The sequence below is a fragment of the Ascaphus truei genome, chromosome 2, assembly GCF_040206685.1.
Source record: "Ascaphus truei isolate aAscTru1 chromosome 2, aAscTru1.hap1, whole genome shotgun sequence".
NCBI lineage: Eukaryota > Metazoa > Chordata > Amphibia > Anura > Ascaphidae > Ascaphus > Ascaphus truei.
In genome coordinates this window covers 141,340,785-141,353,231 of record NC_134484.1, presented here as the reverse complement: position 1 = coordinate 141,353,231, position 12,447 = coordinate 141,340,785, and positions in this window count along the sequence as shown.

The window sequence follows — 12,447 nt, the reverse complement described above, 5'->3', positions numbered from 1 at the left end:
CCCCAGAAGCATGTTCCTGTATCCCCAAGTCATCGCGGATGACTCGGCCCTCCTGTTGCCAGCAGGTATATGCAACATACACCCTGTAATGGCCCCTATCTGCGATTGGGGGGGGGGGGGTGGTAAACGTTACATACATATAAGTGCAAACATATGTGCTTGATAATTCATTGAGTATGCCTAAAATCTAGTCTGCCTAAGGTGTCAAAAGCAAAAAAAAAAAAAATACTTCTAAAATCAGAAAAACTCAGTATATTATCATTACATTATTAACCCTTTCTTATAACGTATAAAGAAAACAACCAGGGAAGCGCTATATTAGTTGGGTGAGCTTTTTCCATATTTGATGCCTACGGCACCTTCCCATTTCTACACACTTCATTACCTGCACAGTTGGTAGCGCTTTCCATCCCAGCTACCACTCTGGATTTATACCTCTCAAAGGTCACTCTTGCCCGAGTCTGTCACATCAGACAGGGGCATTAACTTGCACTTACATCACCTGGACAATCTCCAACTGGCAGAGACTTGTGTTACTCATTTTATATATTATATTTTTGTGTATTCATTCATGCTATTTTATGCTATTGTTTTATATGTGGTTTATACATAAAATTGGCTGCTGAGCCTGATCCCAACTAATATAGCGCTTCCCTGGTTGTTTTCTTTATTGTCCTTATTCAGCAAGGTTTGGGTACCTTGCATTGGAAGCTGCTTATGTGTTTGGATCATTTTGGTTCAGTCTGCCATTTTTTGTGCTATAACCACAATTAACCCCTCTCACTCCTAATGGTTCATGTCACATAACCTATTAATGGTATAAAAGTATATGTATTCATAGGATTTAACTACTCACATCATCAAGGTGTATTTTCGTTTCCATTCAATTTTTTTTTTTTTTTCCCCCTTTTTTTTTTTAATCACACTTAGATTTATTTAATAATCCATTTCACGGTGAGTGGTTTCAGGAATAGATCACCAGGCGCACAAATTTTTCTTTTGTTTGCTTATTACGTATACCATGCTGTTAAAAAAACCATGCAAATCTTTAACTATTTATAATATAATAATATTTCTAACTATATATAATATACAGTAGTTATAAATGTTGGTTGTTTGATAAACCTGTCCACCATGCCAGGGTAACACCAGACTAGGCAATGCCTAACTTCTAATTTAATTACTTGTTAACCATGACCTCTGAGCTGAATTCCTTTTGGTCCACTCTTTCATTTACATAGAGGATGACTCTGACTTGTAAACTTTTTTTTTATACCATACCATTAGCAACTCACATGGGAGTAGATGAGTGAGGTGCTAAAACAATTCAAATGTGATCCTAAAAATACTAATCTAGTCCATAGCTTCCTATAATAAATGAAACTAGATCTATCTTAGGTTTCCCAAGAGAGGGTTGGAAAATACTGATAGATATGTATGACATCTAAATCCCCTGTCTAAGATAAAGATTGTTCCACAAGTGTTAATGCTAATCACTGACAGCAGTGACATTGTGTAGAATACTGCACTCCTTGCCATCCTTAAAAAAAACCTGGATAATTTGTACAGTTCAACATGTTGTTGTGTATAAAATTCAACAATACTGTATGATATGATTAATCCCTTCCAGGGTTATATGTATATGTCTTGTTTAGTATTCTAAACATTATAGAAAATACCAAATTATCTACGAAGCTAGCTTATTCCAAAACAATTGCCACTTATTACTGAAGATCAATCATATGTCATTTCTTTTCTGTGTTCAGGTTTCATAGGGAAACTGGCTTCTTTACATTGTTTACACTATGCACCACACATCTGGAAGAGTCTATCTCTTTCAACCACAGACAAGTCTCAGTCTATCCATAAATTAAATACACTTGAAGCTGAGATAGTCATCTCAATACATTGTTCCTGATAAAAGTAAATGCAGCCCTCTTCCCCCATTCCAGATAGCATTTTCAGCATGATGCAGCACAGAAATCACTACATATAATAATACATTTACAGATTAACCTTGCTAAGAAACTCTTGAACATTGCATACTATGTATTTTTTATGTAATAATTTGTATTAATAAATAAAGACAATTTGCAGCTAAATCAATGTTTATTTACAGTGAATACTGTTTAATTCCTGAAAAAAAGATAATGTTTTTAGTGAAAAATCCTGTGAAATTGTCAACAAATTAACTGTTTTATTGTGGGACATGCCCAAACATCTTGACTATGTCACTGGAATGCTCATCAATTTATCTTTCCATCACTTTCCTTTTATCTCTTTGTCTTCAAAGAAAAGAGCAATATACAGTACAGGACTACATATTTATTTGTTATCTCATCCTGCAGATTGAGCACTGCTCTTGCAAAGGAATAATGTCAATATACTAATTCTTCACATAGTATGATCTACTCCCAGCCTTTAAGTTGTAAATGTATCTGTGTGTGCATGTTACATTTACCAGGTGAATAAATATATGTGTTATACTGATATTTCTTTCAGTTTAATATATCACTATTGAGACCATGACCCCAATACACAAAGCACTGTTAAATTATTTAACATGAAGGTAATTTAATTTAAAGTCACATTTAAGGATGGGCACATTTTTCTCAAAATTTTTAATTCTTAGGGGAAATTGATTTTTTTTGGGGGGGGGGGGCATTTAACAATAATAACAAAGGTATTGGTGTTTGAAAAAAACAACACAAGTTTTTTTTATTTGAATACTTCAAAATGAGAAAATTAGCCAAAGTTCGCAAACAGAACTTTCCCTAATTGGCAAAAGTTAGCAAATGTTGCTATTTGGCTTAAGTTTGCAAACTCACAAATAAAGTAAAATAAATAAATTTGCACCATATTTGGCATTTTTTCGAATGTTTTCCAATTTTTGAAGAGAAAAAAAAAAGAGAATCGAATTGTGACAAATTTGCCAACCTCTAGACACATTAAAACTAATGGTGTATCCTCCAAGGATACAAACGTAACGGTATGTCATGTTTTCTCCCGTAAAAATGGCATTGCGTTAACTATGACTTGCAAAGGATATGCAAATTACGCATTATCATAAGATTGCATATCCCCAAAAGTCCATTAAGGTTAACACTGGGACATCACGCTATGTTAGTTAGGTCTTATGTTACTCACATCCACACCTTAAAAAAGGGCTTATAGAGGGTCTGGATTATGTCCCACTCCTGTCCTCTCTCTTTCAACTCGATTTAAAGACCTATTTCGGGGTCTTGATCACGATAACCAGAAACCAGCTAAGACATACATAAGGTCACATTTTTTAAAAGATAACGCAATGTTGGGATACTATAATGTGACATAATTAAGCCTATGCTAATGAAACACAGAACGGTCGTGGTTTTTACATATAGTTATCTTTGAGGATAAGCATTAACCTCAGGGACTGTTGGTTCCTGTTTTACTTTATGGACCCTGATTAACGGAGCTATGTATCTTTTAGCTCCATAAATGTTCTCTCATTGAGAATGTCACAAGGCCACATTACTGACATTAGTAGGACATGTTTGTAATCCCCTAGTGAAACCAAACTGAAAACAATTCCAGTTAATGGATCAACAAATAAAAAAGGTAACACCATGCTCTAGATCCTGTTTTCTTTTTTACTTCTTGAGGCCTATTTATCAAATGAGAAAGAAAAGTATATTTGTAGGAAAAGTCTGTTGATTGATGGTTTGCCCGTTATTCTGCACATCTCTGCTTGACACTGTCCTGGAAGCTTTTCAAGCACCTGGAAATTCTGAACTATGCGTGTGATTAATGCAAATGTTGATATTGTTCCCCAGAACAATTATTAAAATAAGGGCACAGAAAATAAACAACAGGTTAATGAGATGGAATAAGATAAGCAACTGCTTGTGTTTTCTACTTTAAGTCAGCTCCTCATCTGAAAGTGCTTGATAGTCAATGGAGATGAAAAAGGGCTAAAAAAAAAAGTTTTAAAACAAAGTTATCGATGTAGCTGACTTCCTTAGAAAAGATTCACCCTTTACGTGAAATTGTCAATGATTTGCTTCCTTTTGTTTGGGTCCATTTCATTCAAACTTTACCTTATTGTTCTGTGCCTTTATATATCTTCCTACAGATGCAGCATCTTGTTTCTATCAGCCTAATTACAACAGCATAATTGGCTTAAATAAAAGCAGGGGGCAGGGCATTATTAATAATGTATCAACATGTGCAGCATTGTATACTTATCATAAGAGAGATAAGGTAAAGATTGCAAAAACAATCCATATTAATTTGTCTACTACAGTACTGTATGTGGACATTAAGGGGCCTATTCTAGTAGTCTTCATAAAAAAAATCGCTGGGTCGGTTACGTCGCCAGTTTTTTTAGCGTTGCTATCACGGTATTCAGAAAGGATTTTAATACAAATTTTAATACTAGTGAGCAGGGAGTCTCCGAAGCAGAACCGCGTTGATTTCAGGTCCGAGGACCCCCTGCTTTCCGAGATAAAGGCCCTGTTATGGGGTGCCAGTATCTCCTACGCATTTAAATGTCTCGCGTCACTTGACCATGGATTTAAATGAATAGGAGGTACTGGCACCCCATAACGGGGCCTGTACCTCGGGACGCAGGGGGTTCCCGGACCTGAAATCAACACGGTTCTGCTCAGGGACCCCCTGCTCATGTACACTAGTATTACATTTTTTATTAAAACAGCTTCATTACCTAAGCGGTTAGCGGCTAAGGCAATGAAGGTGTTCAACCTCAACAGCCTGTTTATTGGGGGCAGAGGGGGTGGATGAAGGGGGTAGTAGCCCCAGAGTGGGTTGTTAGGCCTGCCTGGAAGGTTGCGGGAGGAGTTAACCCCCTTAACTACCATAGCGGTGGGAACCGCTATGGTAATGAAAGTTTTATTCTACCCCAAAGATTCTTCTACCCCCAATAAACAAAAATAAACACAACAACCAAAAAGAAGATTTTGGTACCTAATACTGTTCTTCAAGGTGGATGGACACGGATTGCAGTGGAGGACGTCGCGGGTCGAGAGCTTCCTGACACACCAGGATTCGGAGAGTGAAGACTTCTAAAGGTAAGATAAATATTGAATGTATGTAAATGTATTTTTTCACATCTTTTGTATCATATCTATTAATTTTTATGTTTTTCTTTGCCCTTTGACTGCTAATGTATGAATCTGTGCCCCTTTTGGTATTTTTTCTATTTCTGTTTATTGTTTTGATTAAATTGTTTGGAATTTGGATGGCTTGTTTTTAGTACATTTGTGGATTGGCTAGCGGTTTTCTTTCTTGATTTGTTTTGTTGATTCGGCATTTCCTTAATTGTATTATATTATTTTGGTATAATATCATTTTTATTCTTTAGCGGTTTTGGTGTTAGAATAATTTTATTGATGTGTAGTTGAGGCTTTTTTAGTTCTATTATTGTTGTGGTGTTTAGGTGCTTGTTTATTTCTTTAATTGTTGTGCATTGTTATGCTTGATTGTTTTAATAGGTTGGCCATTGACGGCTTATCATGCCCATATTATATGGGTAGGATGTACCACTGTGCCAATCAATGAGTAGAGGGGTGGTATAGTGGTCCTTGGGTGGTTAGGCCTCCCGGGTGGGTAGCGGGGGAGGGTGGGTTAACTCCTTAATTACTATCGTGGTTATTAATCGCTATGGTGATTAAGGGGTTAGGGGCCATTAGTTTCTATTTTTTTATATACTCTTGCTGGCAACCGAGAACATGGACCTGGAGTATGCTGACGAGAATGCCCTTCATGATGGCAGGGGTAAGTAGAAAGGTTTGTTTACTTTATTCATGCTGGCTGGCTAATGTTTGATTTTATAATGGGAAAATTCAGTATTATCCTTATCTGGATAATACTAAGTGTGCCCATTACTGTACTGTATGTGTTGGGGGGGGGGGTGGTTGTTGGGGGTAGACGAGGTGAGTAGTAGGGTTGTTGTGTGGATTTTTGTTTATTGTGGGTAGAGGGATTGGGTGAAGGGGATAGTAGCCCCAAGGATGGATGTTTAGGCCTACTGGGGGGTAGCGGGAGGGGTTAAGCGGTATTAACCGTTCAGGTAATGAAGGGGTTAACTCCACCTGCAACCCCCCCGCAAGGCCTAAACACCCACCAAAGGCCAAATACCACCTTCACCCACACCCGCTACCCACAATAAACCGGGCACTGGTAGTTAACCCTTTCATTGCCTTAGCGGTTAGCTGCTAAGGTAATGAAGTTGCCTGTAAATGCATTTTTCATGCATCTGATTCATCCTCCAGTACTGATATTAATGGGTATCATCTCCGGAGACTCCCGGTTTCAATCCGATGCAGGAAAAAATACTATATAGAAGACCTTGCTCTAAACCCCTAGTGGAGTATGCGTGCTACCCGGGAGGGTAATGTATGAAAATGGAGAGATATATCCACAGACGGATATAGAAGATCCCTAATTATGGTGCACTACAGACCTTAATATTATTTTATAATGCGGTCAGAGGTAGTGAAACAGATAGCATAAATAAAATCAATTTTATTAACATAATAGGTGTAGTTTAAAAATAGACATATAGCCCAAAGGGGGGATATGTCTATACATATATATGGTTTTGAAGTTTATCAATTATCCGCATCCCATTTTGATGTTTACGTTGATTGTAAAAATGCAAGTTAATAAATAGAGTGTTGGTCCTGGGAGTATGTTTACTCTCTCTAGTTTGATGTGGTTGGTAAATAGCTAGTGCCAGCTGATATACACGGATGGATGGAGGTATTAATCCTGTTTATGTAATAGCTCAGCCAAATTCATTTATGCCACAAGAAAGTATGGTACTGTTTATCCCTGATGCATGTATCCTTTCACTGGTTCACCTGTGTAAATAGCTATGGTAATGTTTTCTATATTTTTGGTTCCATTTCCTATATCCCACTGTTCAAGCCTTATACTTTGTGTGCATTCCTTGTCTCTAGTTCCTGTGATTTTGCTGCGCATGCGTAATTTTTGTTGACATAGTTTCATAATTTATTCACTGAAAGTTGCAGCTGATAACACCGCTTGGACGGGAGAAAGGTAGAGCACTTAGAGCCACAAATTATTTCTGATAGATTTCAGGCTGTGGGTGTACATTCATCAATTTAAATGGAAACATTTATTAGTGTATCCCCCTAATGTCTGTGTGGCGACCATTGTTAATCCCCTTTAGGGAAAGACACCGGAGTAAGTATACATAGAATTGCTATGAGGGTGGATAGATATTTCCCATATGGATAAGGCTAGTGTGAGGTTGTAAATCGAAGGTTCAGATAATCTAAGTGTTGGCTACGTGGGCGCATTTCTCCTGCGCACGTGTAGTATATACTTTCAAATCCTCCTACTAGTACTCTGTGTGCACTTCTTGTCTCTAGGTTCAGTGGTTTTACTGCGCATGCATCATTTTTGTTGACATAGTTTCATAATATATTCACTGAAAATTGCTGCTGACACGTGGACGGAAGAAAATTGCTGCTGACACGTGGACGGAAGAAAGGTAGGACACTCGAGCCACAGGTTATTTCTGATAGATTCCAGGTTGTGGGTCATGCATTCATCAGTTTTAATGTAAGCATTATTAGTGTATCCTCCTGAGTCTGTGTGGCACCCGATATTGCTCCCCTCTAGGGAGAGACGCTGAAGTAGGTATACATAAATTGCTATACGGGTAGGTAGATATTTCCCATATGAATAAGGCTAGTATGAGGTAGTAAAAGGATGGTTCAGATAGTGTGAGTGTTAACTCTGTGGGCGCATTTCTCCTGCGCACGCATAGTATGCGCTTTCAAAACCTCCTAATAGTATAATCTGGCAAACATCGATCACTCTGTATATATAGGGTGGTTTCCCTCCTGGCTACAGCCGGACCATACTACTCTATGTGTACTTGCTAAAGCCGATTGTATCAATATTTGTCAATATATAGCCCATTAGCAGTGACAAACTTCAACATATATTGCAGATTGTCGGCAAAGACCCGATGTACGGTACGTTTCGTTGCTAACTGCAACTTCTTCCGGGGTGGGCTTATCCGCGTCCTTGTCCGCCCCTTTATACATAATTGTTGCCATAGGCAACCGGAGGACGCTTTGTGTGCCGTGTCAATCGGTGGTGGTGCATAGTTACTGCACCTTGCTTTAGAATGTTTTCTAATACCTGTTTGAATCTGACCTTGTGTTTACACTGTGTAGGATTAATACAGTGTTCACTTAATGTGATCAGGCTAGCAAGATTTCCCAAAGTATTGCAAAGTGTCACTCCTTATAAAAAGGAGGTGTAGACAAACCCTTCATTGATGCCAGATGGATATTGGGTATGTAGCATATATATCCATCTGGCTTCACATTGCAAAAGTATCTTGTCCCAGTTGCCCTTGCGGCTACTGGGGGGCACATGGTCTATGCCCTGAAACGTAAGTGTATTCACATTCCCTGCATGTTTTTCTCGAACATGTCGTGAGACAGGGGTGTCTATGGAATTCCTAATTGATCCTAGATGTTCCAAGACTCGTCTTATAAGTTCTCTCTTGGTTTTTCCGACATGTTTTAATCCGCAGGAGCATGTAATTAAATATATAATTCCTGTACTTTTGCAATTTATGAAATTTTTAATTGTGAATTCTTAGTGTCTCCTGTGTTTGTAAATGTTTTGCTTTCTTTCATAAATTCGCATGCTTTGCAGCTATGACATTTATAGAAGCCTTTTTAACTTAACCACGTGCTACTTTTTTTATTTTTGTTTTTAGAGAAATGGCTGTGTACCAGTTGGTCTCTGATGTTCTCACAGCGTCTCCATACCAAAGATGGTTTATCCTTGAGGACCAATCTCAAGTCATCGTCGTTCGTCAGGATGTGCCAGTGTTTTGTAATTATATAATTAATATCTTTCAATTGGTTATGGTATGTATATACCATAACCAGTGGAAAGATATTAAAAATAAAAAAAATTAAAAAAGTAGCACGTGGTTTTATTTATGCTATCTGTTTCACTACCTCTGACCGCATTATAAAATAATATTAAGGTCTGCAGTGCGCCATAATTAGGGATCTTCTATATCCGTCTGTGGATATATCTCTCCATTTTCGATGCAGGAAAAATACTTTTTTTTTTCTAAGTTCTCTCTCGCTGCCTTCTCAGCAGGTTCTCCCCAGCCTCACGCCAACTTTTCCTGGCACGAGGATTTTGGGAGAAAATCACCATTCTAGAGCCCCGATTAGCATCGATAAGCTAATTGAGGCTACTAGAATTGCACGAGTTTATAAACCTGCCGATAAGTGGCTTATCATCACTCACCCGGCGATGTGTTTTGGACGGCAGCAAAAAATGTCGGTTCATGCCTTTTATCGCCCACTTATTGAGGCTTTCTGAATAGCAGTAGGCATTTTGTCTGAAAAGGCCTCGATAAATAGACTATCGAAGCTACTAGAATAGGTCCCTAAACATTTTAAAATGTTTTGAAAAACACAACTACCTGTCTGATTTATTTTACTTTCCCCTATATTGAACACATTTACCATGTCAATATAAAAGCAAAAGAACAAGCACTAACCAGTGATAGAACAGTGATAGAACTATCTAAAAAAAAATCTAAGCTGAATAAAAGCTGTGGTGCTGTTGGATGAAGACTGTTCCAAGTCCAAGAAATTAGTTGTTCAGAAAGTAACCAGCGCAACCTCAAAAAGAAGATAAAAATAAAAAGGGAGATATATGATGAAGTACGTTCAAAATTGGGTACCGCAGTAGATGTGGTAAGATATACACTTGCATAGTGCCAGGACCATAGGCACTGATTGGTATCTTTCGTGGTCTGTCTCTGCCCGATTCTGATGTCACTTCCGGGATTCTCTGTCCATCTCTGATTCCAGTCCTCCGTCACCTTACACGTTTCCCAGGGATTACCTGCTTCATCGGGGGATTGTGTCTTCTGTCCATGTTTTACAAGCACCCTGATGAGTATCAGGAAGCATTAGATGCCAACCCCAGTTCCTCAAACTTCTATCATCTTGGTGTGAATCTCGTATTACCAGGTGAGCATTGGTGCAATCACAAACTCTCCTGACTGCTTCACAAGCACCCTCACGGGTGTCTGGAAGAAGTTTGATAACAACCCCAGCACGTTATCCTCCTATACGACTGGCGGTAATCTCATACTAATGCTCATTGAGTGTCCGCTCATACAGCTGTTTACACACTCTCTATATATATATTAGTGTTCAGTCTCTAGCACTAAGTGGGTCAGAAATATCAATAGACCCAAATAACAAGGCAGTGCTATAGCAAGAACTCCCGAGTTCCCACCCGACTACAGGCATTACTGATAGCTAGGCAAGATACAGACAACTCTCAACGGCATATCTATCAGAAGCTCTTGTCTCTATCCAGAGAATACTCCCAAGTATTAGCCGTGGCATCTTTGAGTTTCAGAAATTGTCCTGTTACTTTCTGGTGGTTTTAACTATCACCAATCGTCTGCTGATTTTATTCACCCCCATTATTTTGTTTGTTTGTTTGTTTGTTTAAATAAAGGTTCGTTTTTTGTTCAGATTATCAAACTGTTTCTTTAGTGGATATTATTGATAATCTATTATCAGCAATGCACTGAGGTGATATCTCTATGCTAGTCACGTTCACCACTCCACCTTCATACTACAGGGAAGTCACATTGCGAGAACCATTCAATAAGGCACCAGCATTCACCTGCAGAGACATAGTGATACATTTTGCGCGCAAGGAGCACGTCAGTCAGAGCTGTGACAAGAAGAGGGTAAGTTGTGTGCGCAGGGCGTCTGTGACCCCTGCATTAGGCCAGAGACCCCTTAGACCCCAGCTAGTCCCCGACTCCCCTCAGTTTGTGGTTGCTTCAGGGACAGGCCCATTAGATAGGGACACTGCCCCTGTAGTACCAGTGTGAGGGACACAGCTAGGACGTGCTGCAACCTGGCATCAGGTGGTCTGGGACCAGATCCCCAACCAAAGATAATAGACTATCTTCATGCTTTTCAACACCCAGTGGAGAGACGGACTAGTCGCTGACGACGATGGCGTGGGATCAGACGGCTCCTTGTCTACAATCGGTGTTACAGGGTGCTGGAGCACCCGGCAGGTATCATCAAGTGCATCAACTTTACACACGTTAGTTGTGGGCAGCCCTGTCGCAAACACTTGGGGTGGGAGTGCCTATTGTGGGCCGGACACTTGGACATTGGTGCCCCTGCACCCAGGTACTCTGGGAATACAGTGTGGGACTATTGCTATATGTACTATACGGTGTGGGTGTGTAATATATGTGTGTTATCATTTGTGCTTAGTAAATATAGTTATACCATATCCTGGTGTGCGTTATTGAGTACATTGTCCTGTGACGGGGTTATCCGACACTGTTAGGATCCCACGCAGGTGGAGGCGCTGTCACTAGATGGATCAGGTATACCCCAGGCTCCCAGCAGCGGAGGCTCAGACCTCCTGTGAGCCACAGTTAACGCACCACACACAGTGGCCACCATATCTCCCAGGGGCTGGGGGAAAGTGTGCTACACATAACAACTGTGACAAATAATCAACACCTTACTTGAGTTAAGTAGATTTTTTGTGTGCCAACTCTTCTGTAAACACAGTGGTTAGGTGCCCAAGTCTCTCTACTCTACATTTATAGGGAAATAATCCCATTGGAAACAATGGGAAGTTTTGCACTAGTGAGACTTTAATACTTATGTAACAGAACAAAAAATAGCACCATGTTTATTGAACGACTGGAATTCATTACAATTAATAGGAGCTATGTGTCACAGTACTTTATTTGCACTGGTTTTGCCTCAGATTTGCATGAGGGAGACTTTAGGAAATAGCCCCATGATCCTACCTTTGATACTCTGTTACTACTCAGTATTACACTCTTGAGAGACCTACTGGCACATACAATAATGTTGCTACCCTGCCCTTTAGAAGTTATGTAAACTGCCAATCAAATTTAGCAAAGCAAAGGGAATGAGTGTCTGCATGAATGAACAGGCATAATGTACAACGGCTTTTGCCCTATGGCAACTGTTTAAGCCACAAGAATTGTTGTCACTTTTGCTAACCCTGCAATTTACAATTTGGGTTTCCTATATACATATTGTATTGCAGTACATCACATACATGTTGGACTTCCCAACAATTATTAATTGTCGTCTCACATTGTTACTAGATATTCCTTCCAGACTTATTTTGATCACATACAGTATTTTGCAATTGCTCTAAACAGACTTCTGTCTGGGTTTATACAGTAGATACACTATCCATTCCTTACCCTCAGGTCATTAGGATTCTCCTTTTGAAATGCATTGTATTTAACCATGAGCAACACAATAGGAACGTTTAATTTAGAAGAGATTCAATGTATTTGATCAGTTTGCACATGCAGGGCATTGCTAGGACTTCTAGATT